The sequence below is a fragment of the Nerophis lumbriciformis genome, linkage group LG23, assembly GCF_033978685.3.
Source record: "Nerophis lumbriciformis linkage group LG23, RoL_Nlum_v2.1, whole genome shotgun sequence".
Taxonomy (NCBI): Eukaryota; Metazoa; Chordata; class Actinopteri; order Syngnathiformes; family Syngnathidae; genus Nerophis; species Nerophis lumbriciformis.
Genome location: NC_084570.2, coordinates 8,566,884 through 8,592,886, shown reverse-complemented (window position 1 = coordinate 8,592,886; position 26,003 = coordinate 8,566,884). Strand labels below are relative to the sequence as shown.

At 42.6% G+C, this 26,003-nt stretch overlaps 1 protein-coding gene across 3 annotated transcripts in view; it reads right to left on the bottom strand.

Annotated features, from left to right (window-relative positions):
• Positions 1-26,003, bottom strand: part of LOC133622452 (neural cell adhesion molecule 2-like) — an 801,647-nt gene that overhangs the window by 65,461 nt on the left and 710,183 nt on the right. The window lies entirely within an intron of this gene.

The following is a 26,003-nucleotide window of genomic DNA, read 5'->3' as shown; positions in this document are numbered from 1 at the left end:
AGGGCCTGATTTACTCCAGGTTTGCGTGTACTAAAAACATGTGCAAACTTGATAGCACACGAAAAGCTTGATATACCAAACGTGTGCAAAGTGGATGGCGTCTGTTAAGTAAATATCACCCATTTTGCGTCTCTGTCAGCATTAATACGCAAAATATATATGCCACATTACTGGAAGGAGAAAATGCAAATATACAAACCCCGTTTCCATATGAGTTGGGAAATTGTGTTAGATGTAAATATAAACGGAATACAATGATTTGCAAATCATTTTCAACCCATATTCAGTTGAATGCACTACAAAGACAAGATATTTGATGTTCAAACTCATAAACTTTATTTTTTGTGTGCAAATAATAATTAACTTAGAATTTCATGGCTGCAACACGTGCCAAAGTAGTTGGGAAAGGACTTGTTCACCACTGTGTTACATGGCCTTTCCTTTTAACAACACTCAGTAAACGTTTGGGAACTGAGGAGACACATTTTTTAAGCTGCTCAAGTGGAATTCTGTCCCATTCTTGCTTGATGTACAGCTTAAGTTGTTCAACAGTCCGGGGGTCTCCGTTGTGGTATTTTAGGCTTCACAATGCGCCACACATTTTCAATGGGAGACAGGTCTGGACTACAGGCAGGCCAGTCTAGTACCCGCACTCTTTTACTATGAAGCAACGTTGATGTAACACGTGGCTTGGCATTGTTTTGCTGAAATAAGCAGGGGCGTCCATGGTAACGTTGCTTGGATGACAACATATGTTGCTCCAAAACCTGTACCTACCTTTCAGCATTAATGGTGCCTTCACAGATGTGTAAGTTACCCATGTCTTGGGCACTAATACACCCCCATACCATCACACATGCTGGCTTTTCAACTTTGCGCCTATAACAATGGTTCTTTTCCTCTTTGGTCTGCAGGACACGACGTCCACAGTTTCCAAAAACAATTTGAAATGTGGACTCGTCAGACCACAGAACACTTTTCCACTTTGTATCAGTCCATCTTAGAGGAGCTCAGGCCCAGCGAAGCCGACGGCGTTTCTGGGTGTTGATGAACGGTTTTCACCTTGCATAGGAGAGTTTTAACTTGCACTTACAGATGTAGCGACCAACTGTAGTTACTGACAGTGGGTTTCTGAAGTGTTCCTGAGCCCATGTGGTGATATCCTTTACACACTGATGTCGCTTGTTGATGCAGTACAGCCTGAGGGATTGAATGTCACGGGCTTAGCTGCTTACGTGCAGTGATTTCTCCAGATTCTCTGAACCCTTTGATGATATTACGGACCGTAGATGGTGAAATCCCTAAATTCCTTGCAATAGCTGGTTGAGAAATGTTGTTCTTAAACTGTTCAACAATTTGCTCACGCAATTGTTGACAAAGTGGTGACCCTCGCCCCATCCTTGTTTGTGAATGACTGAGCATTTCATGGAATCTACTTTTATACCCAATCATGGCACCCACCTGTTCCCAATTTGCCTGTTCACCTGTGGGATGTTCCAAATAAGTGTTTGATGAGCATTCCTCAACTTTATCAGTATTTATTGCCACCTTTCCCAACTTCTTTGTCACGTGTTGCTGGCATCAAATTCTGAAGTTAATGATTATTTGCAAAAAAAAAAAGTTTATCAGTTTGAACATCAAATATTTTGTCTTTGTAGCATATTCAACTGAATATGGGTTGAAAAGGATTTGCAAATCATTGTATTCCGTTTATATTTACATCTAACACAATTTCCCAACTCATATGGAAACGGGGTTTGTATTATTTAGCCAGGCAATGTGATTTATTAACACTTATTACAGTTTAAGGAGCACTATTTTGGGTTTTAACAGACGCGCACACTGACACAGTGCCACACACAGCTGTAAAGGACGAGGGCTCGCTCTGCAAAGACAGACAATGGACAGAAAAGAATCCTCCTTCCGACGTGTACATTCCAATATACACTATATTGCCAAAAGTATTTTGGCCACCCATCCAAATGATCATAATCAGGTGTCCTAATCACTTGGCCCGGACACAGGTGTATAAAATCAAGCACTTAGGCATGGAGACTGTTTTTACAAATATTTGTGAAAGAATGGAGCGCTCTCAGGAGCTTAGTGATTTGGTTGCCAGGAGAACGCTACATTTCGGACTGCATTGTGCAGAGTGTGAAATTTGGTGGAGGAGGAATTATGGTGTGGGGTTGTTTTTTAGGAGTTGGGCTTGGCCCCTTAGTTCAAGTGAAAGGAACTTTGAATGCTCCAGGATACCAAAAACATTTTGGAGAATTCCATGCTCCCAACCTTGTGGGAACAGTTTGGAGCGGGCCCCTTCCTCTTCCAACATGACTGTGCACCAGTGCACAAAGCAAGGTCCATAAAGACATGGATGACAGAGTCTAGTGTGGATGAACTTGACTGGCCTGCACAGAGTCCTGACCTGAACCCGATAGAACACCTTTGGGATGAATTAGAACAGAGACTGATAGCCAGTGTGTGACCTCACCAGTGCGCTTTTAGAATAATGGTGGAAAATTCCTATAAACACACTCCGCAACCTTGTGGACAGCCTTCCCAGAAGAGTTTAAGCTGTAATAGCTGCAAAAGGTGGACCGACATCATATTGAACCCTATGGGTTAGGAATGGGATGGCACTTCAAGTTCATATGAGTCAAGGCAGGTGGCCAAATACTTCTGGCAATATGTTATTTTTCATTTATTTATTATTTATTACGCGCCCCCCAACCAACTGTTACATCAGCCCGGGGCACAGCCCGAGTGGAGAAAAAAATAATAAAATTTTAAAAAAAAATAGTGTATTTGGATGGTCAGACAATAAATTGTCTATTCAGCAACATCCTTTTATAATTTCATAGCAGATAGAGGACTCAAGGGGCTGATAAAAATGAATTCTATTGATGCGTTTAGTTTTTTCCACATAGAATATTTGTTACTAACATATATCCTACATGATAAAACACTTATTGAAATATGCATTTTTGCGTCTGGAGCACAGGAGTACAGCTTCTCTCCCATGCACCTTCAGTGGTACAAAAATACATTAAAAAAGTGGTGTCACTGTCGACTGCTTCTAAAATGCCCATAAAACGTGGTACCGTATTTTTCGGACTATAAGTCGTGGTTTTTTTTCATAGTTTGGCCGGGGGTGCGACTTATACTCAGGAGCGACTTATGTGTGAAATTATTATCACATTAGCGTAAAATATCAAATAATATTATTTAGCTCATTCACGTAAGAGACTAGACGTATAAGATTTCATGGGATTTAGCGATTAGGAGTGACAGATTGTTTGGTAAACGTATAGCATGTTCTATATGTTATAGTTATTTGAATGACTCTTACCATAATATGTTACGTTAACATACCAGGCACGTTCTCAGTTGGTTATTTATGCCTCATATAACGTACACTTATTCAGCCTGTTGTTCACTATTCTTTATTTATTTTAAATTGCCTTTCAAATTTCTATTCTTGGTGTTGGGTTTTATCAAATACATTTCCCCAAAAAATGCGACTTATATATGTTTTTTTCCGTCTTTATTATGCATTTTCGACCGGTGCGAGTTATACTCCGGAGCGACTTATACTCCGAAAAATACGGTACATGTCTCTTGCTTATTTAAAAAGGTAGCAAAACTCCACAGGTAGGAGGATGATAACATGAATGTGCAGTAAATGGGTGTTTCTGTGGTGATGCAGCGTATAGTACATGCAAAACCCTCAATTAAATAAGGCAGTCTTCGCCACTTTTCAATTGCACACCCAGTGCACGCTATTTTGTAGATTGCACAAACTGTTCACCGTTCAAGCACAAAGTGTATTCTCACTAAGTCGTTCCATTTGCACGGCAACTAATGTCAATTTGAAGCAATGGCTTTATTACTGCAGATTAGTACAATATCAGCATTGGGGAAAAAAACAACAAAACATGTGGCACCCTGGTTTGAAGCCAGGACACACACATCAGACGGTGACTTAAATGATCACCTCTGTCAGTACCAACCAAGCTGCATTTAAACGCCTTTGGAACGCAAGGCCATAGGAAGGTCAGGCAGTCAGTGGGCGGGCTAAAATGGAGCAGTTAGACACAATCCATCAGTGTCTGACCTCATGCCTCCTCCATGGTAGAAATATGTTTTGTATCTTTACTTCAGTGCTGTCAAACGAGTAAATATCTTAACTAGATTAATCACAGGGATGCTGTGGATAAATAGGCACAGTAAAATATAAAACCCAAAACCAGTGAAGTTGGCACTTTGTGTAAATGGTAAATAAAAACAGAATACAATGATTTGCAAATCCTTTTCAACCTATATTCAACTGAATAGACTGCACAGACAAGATACTTAATGTTCGAACTGCTAAATGTTGTTAATTATTGCAAATATTAGCTCATTTGGAATTTGACGCCTGCAAGATGTTTCAAAAGAGCTGGCACAAATGGCAAAAAAGACTGAGAAAGTTGAGGAATGCTCATCAAACACTTATTGGGAACATCCCACAGGTGAACAGGCTAATTGGGAACAGGTGGGTGCCATAATTGGGCATAAATGCTCAGTCATTCACAAACAGGGATTCACAAACAAGGATGGGGCGAGGGTCACCACTATATGAACAAATGCGTTAGCAAATTGTCGAACAGTTTAAGAAAAACATTTGTCAATGAGCTATTGCAAATAATTTTTTCACCATCTACGGTCCGTAATATCATCAAAAGGTTCAGAGAATCTGGGAAAAATCACTCCACGTAAGCAGCTAAGCCTGTGACCTTCAATCCCTCAGGTGGTACTGCATCAAAAAGCAACATCAGTGTGTAAAGGATATCACCACATGGGCTCAGGAACAATTCAGAAAACCACTGTCAGTAACTACAGTTAGCCGCTACATCTGTAAGTGTAAGTTAAAACTCTAATATGCAAAGCGAAAGCCACTTATCAACAACACCCAGAAACAAGCCGCTTGGATCAAATAGAGAGGAAGGCAATATCGTTTTATAAATACCTCCACCATGCCGCCATGGTTCAATTTTTAAGATTTTCTGAACCTTTGCAGATCCCAAATACACAAAGACAAGTACCAATAGGTAAGAAAAGTTGGTTTTGCATAATAGGTCCCCTTTAAGTATCATTATCAAGTAGTATTATCACTGGACAATGAGGCTAAACATCTTGCTAGAGTGCTCAAATAATTCGTATGTAATACAAGACAATAAGGAACTAGTTTACATATTGTGTTGATATTGTTACACTGTCATTAGCACTCACCCTAGATCAGGGGTCGGCAACCCAAAATGTTGAAAGAGCAATATTGGAGGAAAAATAATAATAAAATAAAATCTGTCTGGAGCAGCAAAAAATTAAAAGTCTTATATAAGTGTTATAACGAAGGCAACACATATCTATATTAGCTATACTAGCCTACTATCAAAGGCTGACGGAAATCTTCGTTGACACAAATATTGTATCTTAATTTTTATTCTACACATTTTTGCAACATTGGAAATCATTAGTAAAATGGAGGCTTCTCACAGGATGAGATAACTTCTAGAAATTACTGGCTCAGAATGCCCAAAGGTATAGATGTGCGTGTCCAAGTTTAAGGAAACGGCAGGCTGTCTTCTTCTAATGGATTTATTACAATCTTTGCATGCTGGGTAACGTTTGCTGTGGTCTGGAACAACATGGCACACAAACAACTATGAGAAATGCAGCCAATATTACATACAGATAATGTGTCATGAGACATGCAAATATAAATTATATACACAGAGGACATAATTAAGGGAAATTGAGTGAGCTCAAATATACCTACAATAATGATGCAATATGTACATACAGCTAGCCTAAATAGCATGTTAGCGTCGATTAGCTTGCAGTAATGGATTGACCAAATATGCCTGATAAGCACTCCAGCAAATCAATAAGATCAACAAAGCTCATCTTTGTGCAGTCACGCACAGCATAAAACGTTTGATGGACAAAATGAGACAAGGAAGGAGTGGCATAAAACACGTCTCTCTGTGGCAGCGTCGGAGAAAGTTGTGCGTGTAAACAAACGATGAGTTCAAGGATCGCTGAAATTAGTAGGACAAAACGGTGCTCGCCCAATACTCTCATCAGTGAAGCATGTGTATTATAAACAGTGGGATTTCTAACAAATAGGAAGGTTTGTGTCATGTTTGTTCTCCTACAGAAAATATATTAAAATAAAAAAAATGTCTTTCATCATCTTTTTCCATTTTCACACATCACTAAACGGGAGAGGAGGCTACACCGGATAGTCGAACCTCGGATTCAGGAGGAACAGTGCAGTTTTTGTCCTGGTCGTGGAACTGTGGACCAGCTCTATACTCTCGGCAGGGTCCTTGAGGGTGCATGGGAGTTTGCCCAACCAGTCTACATGTGCTTTGTGGACTTGGAGAAGGCATTTGACTGTGTCCTTCGGGAAATCCTGTGGGGAGTGCTCAGAGAGTATGGGGTATCGGACTGTCTGATTTTGGCGGTCCGCTCCCTGTATGATCAGTGTCAGAGCTTGGTCCGCATTGCCGGCAGTAAGTCGGACACGTTTCCAGTGAGGGTTGGACTCCACCAAGGCTGCCCTTTGTCACCGATTCTGTTCATAACTTTTATGGACAGAATTTCTAGGCGCAGTCAAGGCGTTGAGGGGATCCGGTTTGGTGGCTGCAGGATTAGGTCTCTGCTTTTTGCAGATGATGTGGTCCTGATGGCTTCATCTGGCCAGGATCTTCAGCTCTCGCTGGATCGGTTTGCAGCTGAGTGTGAAGCGACTGGGATGAGAATCAGCACCTCCAAGTCCGAGTCCATGGTTCTCGCCCGGAAAAGGGTGGAATGCCATCTCCGGGTTGGGGAGGACACCCTGCCCCAAGTGGAGGAGTTCAAGTACCTCAGAGTCTTGTTCACGAGTGAGAGAAGAGTGGATCGTGAGATCGACAGGCGGATCGGTGCGGCGTCTTCAGTAATGCGATCCGTTGTGGTGAACAAGGAGCTGAGCCGGAAGGCAAAGCACTCAATTTACCGGTCGATCTACGTTCCTATCCTCACCTATGGTCATGAGCTTTGGGTTATGATTGAAAGGACAAAATCACGGCCGAAATGAGTTTCCTCCGCCGAGTGGCGGGGCTCTCCCTTAGAGATAGGGTGAGAAGCTCTGTCATCCGAGGGGAGCTCAAAGTAGAGCCGCTGCTCCTCCACATCGAGAGGAGCCAGATGAGGTGGTTCGGGCATCTGGTCAGGATGCCACCCGAACGCCTCCCTAGGAAGGTGTTTAGGGCACGTCCAACCGGTAGGAGGCCACGGGGAAGACCCAGGACACGTTGGGAAGACTATGTCTCCCGGCTGGCCTGGGAACGCCTCGGGATCCCCCGGGAAGAGCTGGACGAAGTGGCTGGGGAGAGGGAAGTCTGGGCTTCCCTGCTTAAGCTGCTGCCCCCGCGACCCGACCTCGGATAAGCGGAAGAAGATGGACTAAAAGAGGTACAGGGAGCCACTAGGGCGGCGCTATGCTGCTCTAGAGCCGCGGTTTGCTGACCTCCGCCCTAGATACACTGAAAAATGTACAGCTGATACACGCGATCGGTATTGGCTGATGGTCGGTAGCCTAAAACCCCAATTGGAACATTCCTAGTCAATTACATTAAATGTTCTAATTAGATTAATAATGATGATAGATCCACTCTATTGTAGACACAGAAACACGCTGTCCTCAAAGATGGAACACTTTTTGACATCCTCTGACATCCTCTTTCAAAAGCACCTTTACACTAGTTTTACAACATGGGTATTTATTGAGTTTCAGTCTCCTCCGGGGTGTTTTCAAACAAGCGATCCATCATGAGAAGGCAGCATTGGCTATCGACAGTAACAGCAAGATGTATCGGGTATCAACCAGCGTTCATGCCCGAGAAAACCGACCCTTGAACGTAATGGGAGACACTCCTGCTTCTCGCTGCAAGAACATGACTTCCTGACGAAAATAGTTTGTGAGGTAGAACACCGGACTCATGCATATTTTACAAAGCGATTGCGCCTGGAAGGACATACTGTATTATATTATGACCGCCGCTATTAATCTGACTCTCAAGTGTGCTTTGGACAGATCTTTGTTTTTACCATATTTTTTTAAATAATAAATCATTAATTTAGCTATTTGTTGCTGTTATCAAAATATTTATTTGAGTAGTTATTTTCGTAACACGAAATACTGGGTACTATTACTGAATATAAAGAGGATTCCCCCAAAAGTATAAGTACTTTTTACTTTTACTTGAGTCATATTATTCTAAAGCAGTGGTTCTTAACCTGGGTTTGGTCGAACCCTAGGGGTTCAGTGAGTCGGTCTCAGGGGTTCGGCGAAGGTCAAGACACACCCGACTCATCGTGTAAATAAAAACTTCTCCCTATCACCATGTTATGGATACCCCCAAACAATGTTCCCTTTAATTTTACATCTGATTTGCAGGTGTGTAAAAAAGAATAATTATGTATAAGTTATCACACAACTCTTATGCTTAAAGGCCGTTGCTATAGTTATTATAGTGCTGAAGTTGTACTTTTCTATCTGTGCAAAGGCACAACTTGTAATCTTGCTTTGCGAGTTGTCTCGTGTCAGCAGTTTGTTTTCAGACCCTGCCTGCTGACAGCCAAGGACGGACATCGAGTACCTCAACGCAGACAAAACAGAGACAGGACGAAATCACGAGTGTCAGCACATTTCCATTCTGAATAATCATGTATTGTGTCTACTGGAGCTGCTTGCATTACCCCTCCCTTCAGAAAGAGCCTCAGTGATGTGAACTAGGGACCTCCCGAATAAATAGAGCACGCGGGGCTGTACCTTAGAGCGTAGGGTGAAACTGTAACTGAGTGTCCAGCCCAATACGTCTCTCCTCATGAGTAAAATTAAACTCTGTCTCTGCTTGATTCCTTCTTCTTGTCTTGTGTAATAGATAGTTCGGTGTTTGAACCTGACAGTAATTTGTTGTGAGTTCATGCACTCTGTTGGTTTTGTTCTGGGAACAAAGTGATGTTCATGCACGGTTCATTTTGTGCACTAGTAAAAAAAAAATATATAACTTTGTCTTGAATTAAAAAAGATATATATATATATAATAATATTTTTCAGGGTTCGGTGAATGCGCATTTGAAACTGGTGGGGTTCGGTACCTCCAACCAGGTTAAGAACCCCTGTTCTAAAGCAACAGTACTTGTTGTTACAGTTTTTGGGTATTCTACCCACCCTTTGCATAACAGAAGACAGGACAGGAACTCGGGTCTCTCCAACAGCTACCGTATTTTCCGGACTAAAAGGCGCATTTAAAGGGGAACATTATCACCAGACCTATGTAAGCGTCAATATATACCTTGATGTTGCAGAAAAAAGACCATATATTTTTTTAACCGATTTCCGAACTCTAAATGGGTGAATTTGGCGAATGAAACGCCTTTCTATTATTCGCTCTCGGAGCGATGAAGTCACAACGTGACGTCACATCGGGAAGCAATCCGCCATTTTCTCAAACACATTACAAACACCGAATCAAATAAGCTCTGTTATTTTCCGTTTTTTCGACTGTTTTCCGTACCTTGGAGACATCATGCCTCGTCGGTGTGTTGTCGGAGGGTGTAACAACACGAACAGGGACGGATTAAAGTTGCACCAGTGGCCCAAAGATGCGAAAGTGGCAAGAAATTGGACGAATGTTGTTCAAAATACGAGGGTGTGGGGAAAGCCGACGAAAATGGTCAGTCGTTTGTTCCGCACACTTTACCGATGAAAGCTATGCTACGACAGAGATGGCAAGAATGTGTGGATATCCTGCGACACTCAAAGCAGATGCATTTCCAACGATAAAGTCAAAGAAATCTGCCGCCAGACCACCATTGAATCTGCCGGAGTGTGTGAGCTATTCAGGGACAAAGGACCTTGGTAGCACGGTAGACGAGCGAGCTAAACCCCCTGGATGTCTTGGCTCACACCGTCCCTTAAGCCACCGAAGATGATCAAGAGAAGAATATCAACCCTAGTTTCCCTGGCCTGCTGACATCAACTCCAAAACTGGACAGATCAGCTTTCAGGAAAAGAAAGCGGATGAGGGTATGTCTACAGAATATATTAATTGATGAAAACTTTATTCATTACTCGCGGTTTTACGTAAATTATTATACATAAATTGTGTTTACCAATAATTTAGCTTAAAAACATTACAACACTTAAAAACAAACACATACCAATCGTTGCTTAGAAGGCGATCGCCGAATTCGTCCTCGCTTTCTCCCGTGTCGCTGGCTGTCGTGTCGTTTTCGTCGGTTTCGCTTGCATACGGTTCAAACCGATATGGCTCAATAGCTTCAGTTACTTCTTCAATTTCGCTTAAGCCGCTGAAATCCGAGTCTGAATCCGAGCTAATGTCGCTATATCTTGCTGTCCATCCGCCATGTTTGTTTGTATTGGCATCACCGTGTGACGTCACAGGAAAATGGACGGGTGTTTATAACGATGGTTAAAATCAGGCACTTTGAAGCTTTTTTTAGGGATATTGCATGATGGGTAAAATTTTGAAAAAAACTTCGAAGAATAAAATAAGCCACTGGGAACTGATTTTTAATGGTTTTAACCCTTCTGAAATTGTGATAATGTTCCCCTTTAAAATCCTTTTTTTTCTTCTCAAAACTCAACAGTGCGCCTTATAACCCGGTGCGCCTAAAGTACGCTAATAATTCAGGTTTTGTTTACCGACCTCGAAGCAATTTTTTTTGGTACATGGTGTAATGATAAGTGTGACCAGTAGATGGCAGTCAAACATAAGAGATGCGTGTAGGTTGCAATATGATGGCAATACGACTCAAGTAAACAACACCAACATTTTATATGTTCCATTGAAAATATAGAACATTACACACGGCGCTCAAAAATGTATCAAAATGTTTTAGTACGACTTTGATAAGCTATGAAGCCGCACCGCCTGATGGATTGTAGGCGCATTAAACATACGAGTATTACTATGGTGTGTGTAAATGCACCACAGTTACGTGCAATGAGATGCAAATGTGAAATGTGTACACAACTTCACACCACCACAGATACACTATATTGCCAAAAGGATTTGGCCCCCCATCCAAATGATCAGAATCAGGTGTCCTAATTACTTGGCCCGGCCACAGGTGTATAAAATGAAGAACTTAGGCATGGAGACTGTTTCTACAAACATTTGTGAAAGAATGAGCCGCTCTCAGGAGCTCAGTGATTTCCAGCATGAAATTTCCTCGCTCCTAAATTCCAAAGTCAACTGTCGGCTTTATTATAAGAAAATGGAAGAGTTTGGGAACAACAGCAACTCAGCCACCAAGTGGTAGGCCACGTAAACTGACAGAGAGGGGTCAGCGGATGCTGAAGCGCATAGTGCAAAGAGGTCGCCGACTTTCCGCACAGTCAGTTGCTACAGAGCTCCAAACTTCATGTGACCTTCCAATTTGCCCACGTACAGTACCCAGAGAGCTTCATGGAATGGGTTTCCATGGCCGAGCAGCTGCATTTAAGCCATACATTACCAAGTCCAATGCAAAGCGTCGGATGCAGTGGTGTAAAGTATGTCGCCACTGGACTCTAGAGCAGTGGAGACGCCTTCTCTGAACCCGATAGAACACCTTGGGATGAATTAGAACGGAGACTCCAGGATACCAAAACATTTTGGACAATTCCATTGTCCCAACCTTGTGGGAACAGTTTGGAGCGGGCCCCTTCCTCTTCCAACATGACCAGTGCACAAAGCAAGGTCCATAAAGACATGGATGACAAAGTCTGGTGTGGATGAACTTCACTGGCCTGCACAGAGTCCTGACCTGAACCCGATAGAACACCTTTGGGATGAATTAGAACGGAGACTGAGAGCCAGGCCTTCTCGACCGACATCAGTGTGTGACCTCACCAATGCGCTTTTGGACGAATGGTGGAAAATTCCTATTAAACACACTCCGCAATCTTGTGGACAGCCTTCCCAGAAGAGTTGAAGCTGTAATAGCTGCAAAAGATGGACCCACATCTTATTGAACCCTATTGGTTAGGAATGGGATAGCACTTCAAGTTCATATGTGAGTCAAGGCAGGTGGCCAAATACTTTTGGCAATATAGCGTACTTAATTTAAGAAGTGCAAATTCTAAAAAATAAATAACTAAATAAAAAAATAAAAATAAAAATAAGTGCAAACTAAAAATACTTGTTTTCAAAATAAAATATTTATACAAAATATTACAAATCCTTAATTTAGGATGACTTAGGGGTGGGGTAGGTGTATAGTCACCCACATCTGCGGTTCTCTACATGGTTTCTCATTGTCATCCCACTGGGTTGAGTTTTTGAGTTTTTCCTTGCCCTGATGTGGGCTCTGAACCGAGGATGTCGTTGTGCAGCCCTTCGAGACACTTGTGATTTAGGGCTATATTATCAATAGAGATGTCCGATAAATACGTTAAAATGTAATATCAGAAATTATCAGTATCGTTTTTGTTTTTTTATTATCAGTATCGTTTTTTTTAAATTTTTTTTTTATTAAATCAACATAAAAAAACACAAAATACACTTACAATTAGTGCACCAACCCCCCCCAAAAAGCCTCCCCCATTCACACTCATTCACACAAAAAGGTTGTTTCTTTCTGTTATTAATATTCTGGTTCCTACATTTTATATCAATATATATCAATACAGTCTGCAAGGGATACAGTCCGTAAGCACACATGATTGTGCGTGCTGCTGGTCCACTAACAGTACTAACATTTAACAGTTAATTTTACTAATTTTCATTAATTACTAGTTTCTATGTAACTGTTTTTATATTGTTTTACTTTATTTTTTATTCAAGAAAATGTTTTTAATTTATTTATCTTATTTTTTATTTTTTTATTTTTTTTAAAGTACCTTATCTTCACCATACCTGGTTGTCCAAATTAGGCATACTAATGTGTTAATTCCACGACTGTATATATCGGTTGATATCGGTATCGGTAATTAAAGAGTTGGACAATATCGGAATATCGGATATCGGCAAAAAGCCATTATCAGACATCCCTAGTTATCAAACATTGATTGAATTTCACTATTTTTTGGTATTTTTTCCCCCTAAAATCTAGTATTTTTATCTTATATTTTGTCAGCTATTTTTTTTTTGCAGTGTGAATACATTTAACCCATACAGACATTTTCTGCATCGCACACCCTTAGAGGCTCTCGGCTTTGTCCCGTTTCGTTTATCCACACTCTTATCACAGCGGTGCCGTCAGCCAATGAGGTGCATCGGCTCAGCACTTCACACTTTGACTGTTTGCCTCGCCAGCTGGGGTCAACGGGATAGGAGGAGCGGGCGCGCTCGGAATGCCGAAGACGGAGGGGATCAACGAGGGGGGGAGAAAAGAGAGAGGCCATCTTCCAGGGAGGAGAGCCTCTCAGTCAGGAAATGACTGGCTAACACCCCACGCCCGCCACCGCCACCGCCCTCGCCATCCATTCCTCGCTGCCAACTTGGCGGCGTGCGTGCGCGGAGGCCGAGCACAGCCTGTTTGATATGCAGCTCAGTAGAGGCAAGCGTCCAGAACTGAAACAGTGACGCTTGTGCACACGGACTATGCGCATGTTCATGCATTCCCTTGTGTGCGCCACGGCAGCGAAAAGGTGAGCATGAAGAGTCCGAAGAGATTCTTGCAGAATGCAAAATAAAAATAAACAATCCGGCATCTGACTCTCAGACGGGGGGAGGCTGGGCTGCTTCTATTACCGTGCTGCGGACTTCTCACATATTGGGAAATGCCAGCTGTAAATGTCAACACGGCTTCAAACACACTGTCGTCATCTTGTTCTAGCGGCGTTTTTTTTTTTTTTTTTTGACACACGCTGTTAACGTTTGATTACGCCGTCACCTCGTCCATGTGACAACAACAAAATGTCATTTGATAACAACTTTGTGATTGCAGGAAATGGGGGTCAACGGAGGCTTCGGTGCTGGGTGCATCAATGTTTCTATTATCTGTTCTCAATTGTCGTCCGCCGCCGACGTGTCGCTGTCAGCCTTCACAATCACTTGTGGGAGGCGTTCTGCTCGGGTGTGCAATTGAAATCCACACACACACACACACACACACACACACACACACACACACACACACACACACACACACACACACACACACACACACACAAACACACACACACACGGGACTGACTGAGGAAACACATTCTTTTGCTCTATCGGGCTCTTTTATGCATACTTGCCAACCTTGAGACCTCCGATTTCGGGAGGTGGGGGAGGAGGGGTGTTGGCGTGGTCTGGGGTTGGGCGGGGCGTGGTTAAGAGGGGAGGAGTATATTTGCAGCTAGAATTCACCAAGTCAAATATTTCATATATATATATATATACACTGCATATATATATATATATATATATATATATATATATATATATATATATATATATATATATATATATATATCCTGAAAATATGCAAACAAAACTGTGTTTAGATAATTGATACTTCAAACTTGCATAAATAAATCTTAAAGGGGAACATTATCACAATTTCAGAAGGGTTAAAACCATTAAAAATCAGTTCCCAGTGGCTTATTTTATTTTTCAAAGTTTTTTTCAAAATTTTACCCATCCCGCAATATCCCTAAAAAAAGCTTCAAAGTGCCTGATTTTAACCATCGTTATATACACCCGTCCATTTTTCTGTGACGTCACACAGTGAAGCCAACTCAAACAAACATGGCGCATAGAACAGCAAGCTATAGGGACATTAGCTCGGATTCAGACTCGGATTTCAGCGGCTTAAGCGATTCAACAGATTACGAATGTATTGAAACGGATGGTTGTAGTGTGGAGGCAAGTAGCGAAAACGAAATTGAAGAAGAAACTGAAGCTATTGAGCCATATCGGTTTGAACCGTATGCAAGCGAAACCGACGAAAACGACACGACAGCCAGCGACACGGGAGAAAACGAGGACAAATTCGGCGATCACCTTCTAACCAACGATTGGTATGTGTTTGTTTGGCATTAAAGGAAACTAACAACTATGAACTAGGTTTACAGCATATGAAATACATTTGGCAACAACATGCACTTTGAGAGTGCAGACAGCCCAATTTTCATCAATTAATATATTCTGTAGACATACCCTCATCCGCTCTCTTTTCCTGAAAGCTGATCTGTCCAGTTTTGGAGTTGATGTCAGCAGGCCAGGGAAGCTAGGGTCGATATTCTTCTCTTGATCATCTTCGGTGGCATAAGGGATGATGTGAGCAAGACTTTCAGGGGGTTTAGCTCGCTCGTCTGCGGGAACAAACTGCCGCCATTGCTTGTCGTGCTAGCGAGGTCCTTTGTCCCTGAATTGCTCACACACTCCGGCAGATTCAATGGGGGTCTGGCGACAGATTTCTTTAACTTTATCGTTGGAAATGCATCTGCTTTGAGTCTCGCAGGATATCCACACATTCTTGCCATCTCTGTCGTAGCATAGCTTTCGTCGGTAAAGTGTGCGGAACAAACGTCCAATTTCTTGCCACTTTCGCATCTTTGGGCCACTGGTGCAACTTTAATCCGTCCCTGTTCGTGTTGTTACACCCTCCGACAACACACCGACGAGGCATGATGTCTCCAAGGTACGGAAAACAGTCGAAAAAACGGAAAATAACAGAGCTGATTTGACTCGGTGTTTGAGAAAATGGCGGATTGCTTCCCGGTGTGACGTCACGAGCGAATACTAGAAAGGCGTTTAATTCGCCAAAATTCACCCATTTAGAGTTCGGAAATCGGTTAAAAAAAATATATGGTCTTTTTTTTGCAACATCAAGGTATATATTGACGCTTACATAGGTCTGGTGATAATGTTCCCCTTTAAGGAATATAACATAACTTGGCTTCTGAGAGCTTCAAAATGTAATGAATAAAATGCTAAAGTTGTTGATAAACAAGCAATTATTTCAATAATGAATTATGGTCATTTTAAATGAATTATTATGATCATTTAAAATTAATTATTTCAAATATGTTTATTTTAATGTATAATTCTATGGCTGGATGTAATAAGGAGTCTGAAAAAATACAAATAAAAATACAATTAATGTTTATGTTTTTAGCAAAATATAGTAAAAATGTATTTAGTTTTTTTTAATTTTTTTAAATAATAAATATATTTATTTTTAGGTAACAATTTATCTCAAGTCTGGATGATTTAGTTCTTGCCACTCTGTTGTCCTTCCGTCTCTTCCCCAAGGATGGCTTCATGAGCTGGGCAAACGCCTGGAGATGCCCTACGTCAACAACGCGGTCGGCGGCCCGTCGGTGCGCAGCTCGCACATCGCTGCCCTCTACTTCACCCTCAGCAGCCTGACCAGCTTCGGCTTTGGCAACGTGTGCGCCAACACGGACGGCGAGAATATCTCCATCTGCACCATGCTCATCGGCGGTATGCCAGACGCCTCGTATGGAATAACGTGATTGGGCAGGCACGCTGTTTATATCGTGGGAAAGCGGACGTGAAAAAAGGCGGTCCTCACTCAGGTCCGGCTGAAAATCGGGAGATTTTCGGGAGAATATTTGTACTGGAGGTTTTCAGGAGAGGCGCTGAATTTCGGGAGTCTCCCGGAAAATTCGGGAGGGTTGGCAATAGAGATGCGTGGTTTGCGGACACAACCGCGGAGTACGCGGATAATCCGCGGGTCGGGCGAGTGACATGACGAAAAAAATAGATTGTAAATAGATTCGGGCGGTTGGCGGTTGAACCAATTCGGAAATATATATACATAGTTAAATGTTGTTACCCACATACGAAAAATGTATAGATTTTATCGGTCCTTTAGGTGGAGCTGATGGTGCATCACCGAAAAAGAAAAGGATTGACTTCACAGAATGGGAGGAGGATACACCTGTGCTTGTTGATGAAGTAGAGGATTATTCCTCTACAAACTTCCATCTTGACGGATCAGCAGAGGAAAATCTACTTTCCTTTTGGGGGAAACAAGGACAATCATTCCCACGACTACAACACCTTGCCAAGAGAATCCTATGCGTCCCAGCAACAAGTGCCGCAAGTGAGCGCTCCTTCAGCGCAGCAGGGCACATTTTAGAGGCCAGGCGCTCTCGCCTGAATCCTGGCACTGTAGATGCCATTTTATTCCTGCATAGTGCTAACAAAAAAAAAAGTAAGTAGACATACAGTTGGATATGTTAAACGAATTAGTCTACGTTACCTAGGCTATACCAAATAAGCCCATGTCTAACCTATATTGAGTTTGGTCAGCTGAATAATTTTGATGGTTACGTGTTGTTTGGGCGCACTACAATGCAAAGGAATTAAGGCAATTGCGTTTTTTTTCTATTCGAGATAAACTACTAGTCACCGTGCGTGACTGCTCGCTGACTGCTCGCTGTTTCGAAAAAGCTAAGTATCGTTCTATTTGTGTGCTTTTAAATTGTTCTGCAGCTTTCTTTATTACTTTCTCAACATATTTAGTAGTACTATTTAACTTGCAAATCACCCGATCTCTGTCTCTCCACCCCTCCCGCAGCTAGCTAGCAGCTAGCTGCTAAGCTAACGAAGCTAGCGCGGAGAAAGGCGTCGCCGGGCGCCGGTCAGAAGGAGTCTACTCCTGCACACCGTGACCAGGACTTCTCGGAAGACAGCAGGAACTTCACTCGGTGACAGAAAACACCGTGAGTATGGCTTCCTGCGCGTCTTGCACCTTACTCACGGAGAGGCTGGCTCTGCTAGAGGGCCGTGTCCGCCAGTTAGAGCAGAGTAATCTCGTAACTTTAGATGTTGCGGACACATCTGCTAGCGTTAGCTGTAGCGAGCTAACTAGTCCAGCCTGTAGCAGTCCTAAGCGGCCTACAAGCTACGGTGTACCGGTTGAGACGCATAATAGATTTAGCTCTTTAGCTAGTCCTACACCCCAGTCTACCGGGCACCACACCTTAGTCATAGGGGACTCCATCACCCGAAACATAAAGCTTAGCAAACCAGCCACAATTAAGTGCATCCCGGGGGCCCGAGCACCTGACATAGAGGCTAATCTTAGGGAGCTAACTCGCAACAGGCCTAGTAAACACGTACGACAGGCTAATCGCACCACTAGTTATGCGAATATAGTTGTACACGTTGGCTCCAATGACACTAGAATGAGACAGTCAGAGATTACAAAGAGAAACATAGCCAGGACTTGTGATCTCGCTAGAAAGATGTCCAGGCATCGAGTAATTGTCTCTGGCCCCCTGCCTGCGAGAGGCAATGATGAGAGATATAGCAGATTAGTCTCGCTTAACAAGTGGCTGGCTAGCTTCTGTAGACAACAGGGACTAACGTTTATTGATAATTGGCCCTCTTTCTGGGGCAAACCAGGCTTGCTGATGAGGGACGGCCTTCACCCTAACCAGGAAGGCGCCATCATCCTGTCTAAGAATATAGACTACTGTTTAAGTCACATTTGACTAACTACACTAGAGCAAGCCCGGTCACAGGCAATTACAGAGCCTGCTAGTCCGGGTGAGGAGTCAGTTAAGCTAGAACTAGCCAGCGCCAGGCTGGATAATTCCTGTACGCATAGCAATTTTCTTAGAATAACACACAACTCACATAATATGTTTTCTGTTGTGAATGTGTCCGGGGTAGATATGCATTCTACTGAGGTGGCAAATCATGATGCGTTTAGTCGATCGCAGCATCAAGCAAACAATCTGAAAATTCCCGTTGTATCAATTCCTAGATATGGTCGAAACTATTTAAAGTGCACTACGTATAATAAACGCAACATTATTAATATTTCTACTACGGATAATTTAAACAAAAACTCGTCAAAACAGCCCAATACTTATAATATGGGCTTTTTAAACATAAGATCATTGTCTCCCAAAACGTTATTAGTTAATGAGGTCATTAGAGACAACAATCTTAACGTCATTGGTCTTAGCGAAACCTGGCTCAAACCAGACGAATTTTTTGCGCTAAATGAGGCATCTCCTCCTAACTATACGAATGCGCATATTGCCCGTCCCCTTAAAAGGGGTGGGGGGGTCGCATTAATATACAATGAAAACTTTAACCTTACCCCTAACCTAAATAATAAATACAAATCGTTTGAGGTGCTTACTATGAGGTCTGTCGCACCGCTGCCTCTCGATATGGCTGTTATCTACCGCCCCCCAGGGCCCTACTCGGACTTTATTAATGAATTCTCAGAGTTCGTTGCTGATCTAGTGACGCACGCAGACAATATAATCATAATGGGGGACTTTAATATCCATATGAATACCCCATCGGACCCTCAGTGCGTGGCGCTCCAGACTATAATTGATAGCTGTGGTCTTACACAAATAATAAATGAACCTACGCATCGCAACGGCAATACGATAGATCTAGTGCTGGTCAGGGGTGTCACCACCTCCAAAGTTATGGTACTCCCGTATACTAAAGTAATGTCCGATCATTACCTTATAAAATTCGAAGTTCTGACTCATTGTCAACAAACTAATAATAATAATAACTGCTATAGCAGCCGCAACATTAATGCCGCCACAACGATGACTCTTGCTGACCTACTGCCTTCGGTAATGGCACCATTCCCAAATTATGTCGGCTCTATTGATAACCTCACTAACAACTTTGACAATGCCCTGCGCAAAACCATTGATAGTATAGCACCGCTAAAACAAAAAAGGGCCCCTAAAAGGCGCACCCCATGGTTTACAGAGGAAACCAGAGCTCATAAATTATCATGTAGAAAGTTGGAACGCAAATGGCGCGCGACCAAGCTTGAGGTTTTCCATCAAGCATGGAGTGATAGTTTAATATCGTATAAACGCATGCTTACCTTAGCTAAAGCTAAATATTACTCAAATCTCATCCGCCTCAACAAAAACGACCCAAAATTTTTGTTTAGTACAGTAGCATCGCTAACCCAACAAGGGACTCCTCCCAATAGCTCCACCCACTCGGCAGATGACTTTATGAATTTCTTTAATAAGAAAATTGAACTCATTAAAAAGGAGATTAAAGACAACGCATCCCAGCTACAACTGGGTTCTATGAACACAGATACAACTGTATCTACGACGGATACTGCAATACAAAATAGTCTCTCTCTTTTTGATGAAATAACATTAGAGGAACTATTACAGCGTGTAAGTGGGATAAAACAAACAACATGTTTACTTGACCCACTTCCTGGGAAACTTATCAAGGAGCTTTTTGTATTATTAGGTCCATCAGTGCTAAATATTATAAATTTATCACTTTCCTCTGGCACTGTTCCCCTAGCATTCAAGAAAGCGGTTATTCATCCTCTGCTCAAAAGACCTAACCTTGATCCTGACCTCATGGTAAACTACCGACCGGTGTCCCACCTTCCCTTTATCTCGAAAATCCTCGAAAAAATTGTCGCACAGCAGCTAAATGAACACTTAGTGTCTAACAATCTCTGTGAACCTTTTCAATCCGGTTTCAGGGCAAATCACTCTACGGAGACAGCCCTCGCAAAAATGACTAATGATCTACTGCTGACGATGGATTCTGATGCGTCATCTATGTTGCTGCTTCTTGATCTTAGCGCTGCTTTCGATACCGTCGATCATAATATTTTATTAGAGCGTATCAAAACACGTATTGGTATGTCAGACTTAGCCTTGTCGTGGTTTAACTCTTATCTTACTGACAGGATGCAATGCGTCTCCCATAATAATGTGACCTCTGACTATGTTAAGGTAACGTGCGGAGTTCCTCAGGGTTCGGTTCTTGGCCCTGCACTCTTTAGTATTTACATGCTGCCGCTAGGCGACATCATACGCAAATACGGTGTTAGCTTTCATTGCTATGCTGATGACACCCAACTCTACATGCCCCTAAGGCTGACCAACACGCCGGATTGTAGTCAGCTGGAGGCGTGTCTTAATGAAATTAAACACTGGATGTCCGCTAACTTCTTGCAACTCAACGCCAAGAAAACGGAAATGCTGATTATCGGTCCTGCTAAACACCGACATTTATTTAATAATACCACCTTAACATTTGACAACCAAACAATTACACAAGGCGAATCAGTAAAGAATCTGGGTATTATCTTCGACCCAACTCTCTCGTTTGAATCACACATTAAGAGTGTTACTAAAACGGCCTTCTTTCATCTCCGTAATATCGCTAAAATTCGTTCTATTTTATCCACTAGCGACGCTGAGATCATTATTCATGCGTTCGTTACGTCTCGTCTCGACTACTGTAACGTATTATTTTCGGGTCTCCCTATGTCTAGCATTAAAAAATTACAGTTGGTACAAAATGCGGCTGCTAGACTTTTGACAAGAACAAGAAAGTTTGATCATATTACGCCTATACTGGCTCACCTGCACTGGCTTCCTGTGCACTTAAGATGCGACTTTAAGGTTTTACTGCTTACGTATAAAATACTACACGGTCTAGCTCCGTCCTATCTTGTCGATTGTATTGTACCATATGTCCCGGCAAGAAATCTGCGTTCAAAGAACTCCGGCTTATTAGTGATTCCCAGAGCCCAAAAAAAGTCTGCGGGCTATAGAGCGTTTTCTATTCGGGCTCCAGTACTATGGAATGCCCTCCCGGTAACAATTAGAGATGCTACCTCAGTAGAAGCATTTAAGTCCCATCTTAAAACTCATTTGTATACTCTAGCCTTTAAATAGCCCCCCTGTTGGACCAGTTGATCTGCCGTTTCTTTTCTTTTCTCCTCTGCTCCCCTTTTCCTTGAGGGGGGGGGGCACAGGTCCGGTGGCCATGGATGAAGTGCTGGCTGTCCAGAGTCGGGACCCGGGGTGGACCGCTCGCCTGTGCATCGGCTGGGAACATCTCTACGCTGCTGACCCGTCTCCGCTCGGGATGGTGTCCTGCTGGCCCCACTATGGACTGGACTCTTACTATTATGTTGGATCCACTATGGACTGGACTCTCACAATATTATGTCAGACCCACTCGACATCCATTGCTTTTGGTCTCCCCTAGAGGGGGGGGGTTACCCACATATGCGGTCCTCTCCAAGGTTTCTCATAGTCATTCACATCGACGTCCCACTGGGGTGAGTTTTTCCTTGCCCGTATGTGGGCTTTGTACCGAGGATGTCGTTGTGGCTTGTGCAGCCCTTTGAGACACTTGTGATTTAGGGCTATATAAATAAAGATTGATTGATTGATTGACTACTGTGTGTTAATTATTTGGCCTCGCTTTCAAGTGAAGCGCATCTCCGATTGGCGACAATATAAGGATATTTAGCCTGCTTTGTTTGTCGCGACCGTCTATTTTCATTATAATTCAAGTTTGATGATAAAGTGCAGTCTGATGGGTTTGATTTCCCCCTTCAGCTTTTTACCTTGGCCAATAAGTTGCAGGCAATTTATTATTATTATTTATTGAATTTATTTTTGTTTAAATAGAGATGACATACATATGTTATTGTATAATTTAAGTTTGTGCGCGTGATTGACAGCCTAAGGCTTATGAGGCACATTTTTTATTTATTTTTTTATTTCAACTTAAAAACGTATGAGCCTATGCCTATGCCTACAACATAGGCTATGTGTTTATCTTTATTTTCCTGCCTGTCGTTGACAATGGAGATTGTCTGATATTTTGTCATGGCTGCAGATCAATCAATAAAGGTTCATCTTTGTCGCAAAATTGTTCACTGTTTCACTGTGCACCCCGCCCTCGTCCCTATTTGAGCATTATAACGTTAACAAGTTAATATTCATTGAAATAAATTCAGAATTGTTCTTTTACCTAACGAAAATATAGGCCTAGTCTTTCTAAAACATTTTTTTTAACTTCTTAAAAGCATCGTTCTGCTTGCTGCAACTGCGCACACAAAGTGTGAGGAACGCACTCCTGATCTGAGGGCATTGGCAACAATAGTCAACACTTTCTTAATGGAAATGACAATAATATTATAATAATGATAAATAATATTATCACGCATTAATATCTCTTAGCCACTAATGCGTGGCCAAGAGATATTAATGCGTGGTACGCATTGAATGTCTCTGCTGCATTGGATCAGTCTCCTTTCTTTAACAGGTAAAAGCTTTATAACCTCACTAATGCTTTGCATCGTCTATATTAGATATATAACAACGGGCGCATGGCGGGCGGGTGTGGTTTTGATAAAATGTTGTTTGGGTGGATGGCGGATGAATGACGACTTTTGTGATGCGGTTGCGGATGATCTCTAGTTGGCAAGTATGCTTTTATGTGACATTATGTGGACAATAATGTGCCAGTAAATTAGAAGTTGTGGAGAATGCTTATATTTTTAAGAGTTCTTTCTTTATCCGCGGTCATGTTTAAAGACCGCTGCTAGAAGAACATCAGACCGCTGCTAGAAGAACATCAGACCGCTGCTAGAAGAACATCAGACCGCTGCTAGAAGAACATCAGACCGCTGCTAGAAGAACATCAGACCGCTGCTAGAAGAACATCAGACCGCTGCTAGAAGACCATCAGACCGCTGCTAGAAGAACATCAGACCGCTGCTAGAAGACCATCAGACCGCTGCTAGAAGACCATCAGACCGCTGCTAGAAAAACATCAGACCGCTGCTAGAAGAACATCAGACCGCTGCTAGAAGAACATCAGCAGGCATCCTGACGTCTGCAAAAGACTGCCAGTTGTTGGTGGACCTTGAAAACCAGCTGAAGTTCCCCAGCCATATCGCAGTCACCACCCTGCGACCAGACATTGTCCTTGTGTCTCTCATAACATTTTTAGCTTTCAATCATTATTGTGAGGTTTTGTATTAATGTTCCTAAAATTAGATATACCGGCCCCCAGACACACTTTTTTATCTAAATCTGGCCCCCCCGAGTCAAATAATTGCCCAGGCCTGCACTAGGGCGACGTTAAAGAGAGCCGCGGGTTGCTGACCCCGGACCAAGAGGCAGTCCAGCTTGTTTCCTGGCCAAGTGCTTGCGCTGGTGCCGAGGCTGCAATCAGTCATGACGTCACGTGTAACAAAGATATTGAAATATAGCACAGTTCCACTTCATGTGAATCTGTACCCAATAGTACCAATGGACTTTGGTCGGTACCTATAAAAGTACCAAATTCGGTACCCAAGCCTAGTTATGATTGATCTTAGCAGACTTTATGGTCAGAGGCTGGGTACACTCAGGACTCAGTCACAAGGAAATCAATGAATTAATCAATCAACCACATTCTTGTATGTGTAATTTCATGTTATTTAGTTGTGGGTGATTGTAAAAGTGAATAAATACAAAAGTAAACCCGTCTGCCTCAAAATCCCACTGTGGTTGCTAATTAAATCCGGGCAACCGCAGGGTGACGGTGGTGGTTGATAAAGAGTGTAAGCACTACACGGTGAGTGGAACAAAGCCCTATGAGGCCCACAGAGGAGCAGAGTGGATATGCAGATTGCAAAGCAAATTGAGAGAGGAACGTCCTGCCTTAAATATAAATGACCGTGCTCGTCCATCACGCCTCGCGTCCCACACGCCGTGTTGTCTTTCGGGGTGTGTGGGTCGCATTTCCATAATTGCATTTGCAGCAGGAAGAGGAGCACTTATTCTCATTTTCCGGCATTATTTATCAACCAAAGCAATTCAAGCCAACACACACATTCATTTATCTCCGTGGCGACCTTTATCCAGAACAAAAGAGTCGCTGCGTTTTTTTTTTCCTTCTTCATGTGGGGGCATGAGTCCTTACGGAAGACATGGAGGTGCGTGTGTGTGTTTGACACTGACTGCAGGATAATTACCTTCCTAAAGTTCAATCGATTTCAATGTCCTTTTGTACAATTACATAATGAATGCTGACAATAAAATTAGGAAAACAAAGCATTTTTTTTTTTCCTTTTTAGAATTTTCGCCTGTGAAATGAAGCACACTGCAAAAAGTCAGTGTTCGAAAACAAGAAAAAAATATAGGTCTAAGTGAGACCTACATAGAGGTTTTTGTTTCATGTGTCTACGACATTCCTACTGGGAGTTAGAGGCAGTTTTGTCTGTGTTTTCTTCCTATGGGGCGCTACAGCGCAATTTTGAGTTTTGGGGTTTGGTTTTTTGATTAGATCGCAACTTTCGCCAGTCCTGATGTGTGTGTCCAATTTGGTGAGTTTTGAAGCATGTTAAAGGCCTACTGAAACCCACTACTACCGACCACGCAGTCTGATAGTTTATATATCAATGATGAAATCTTAACGTTGCAACACATGCCAATACGGCCGGGTTGGTTTACTAAAGTGCAATTTTAAATTTCGCGCGACATATCCTGCTGAAAACGTCTCGGTATGATGACGTCAGCGCGTGACGTCGCGGATTGTAGAGGACATTTTGAGACAGCATGGCGGCCAGCTATTAAGTCATCTGTTTCATCGCAAAATTCCACAGTATTCTGGACATCTGTGTTGGTGAATCTTTTGCAATTTGTTCAATGAACAATGGAGACAGCAAAGAAGAAAGCTGTAGGTGGGAAGCGGTGTATTGCGGCTTCAGCAACACAAACACGGCCGGTGTTTCATTGTTTACACTCCCGAAAGATGACAGTCAATCTTTACCATTGGCCTGTGGAGAACTGGGACAACAGAGACTCTTACCAGGAGGACTTTGAGTTGGATGCGCAGACGCGGTACCGTGAATACGCTTCCAAACATTTGATCGCTTGCCCGTACGTGCGTACCGCTATGTGCATGTCACGTACGTAACTTTGGGGACTTTGGGGAAATATATGTGCTGTAAGAACTTTGGGGAGGTGAACGGTACTTTGGGCTGTGGGATTGAGTGTGTTGTGCAGGTGTTTGAGTTGTATTGGCGGGTTATATGGACGGGAAGGGGGAGGTGTTTGTTATGCGGGATTCATTTGTGGCATATTAAATATAAGCCTGGTTGTGTTGTGGCTAATAGAGTATATATATGTCTTGTGTTTATTTACTGTTTTAGTCATTCCCGGCTGAATATCA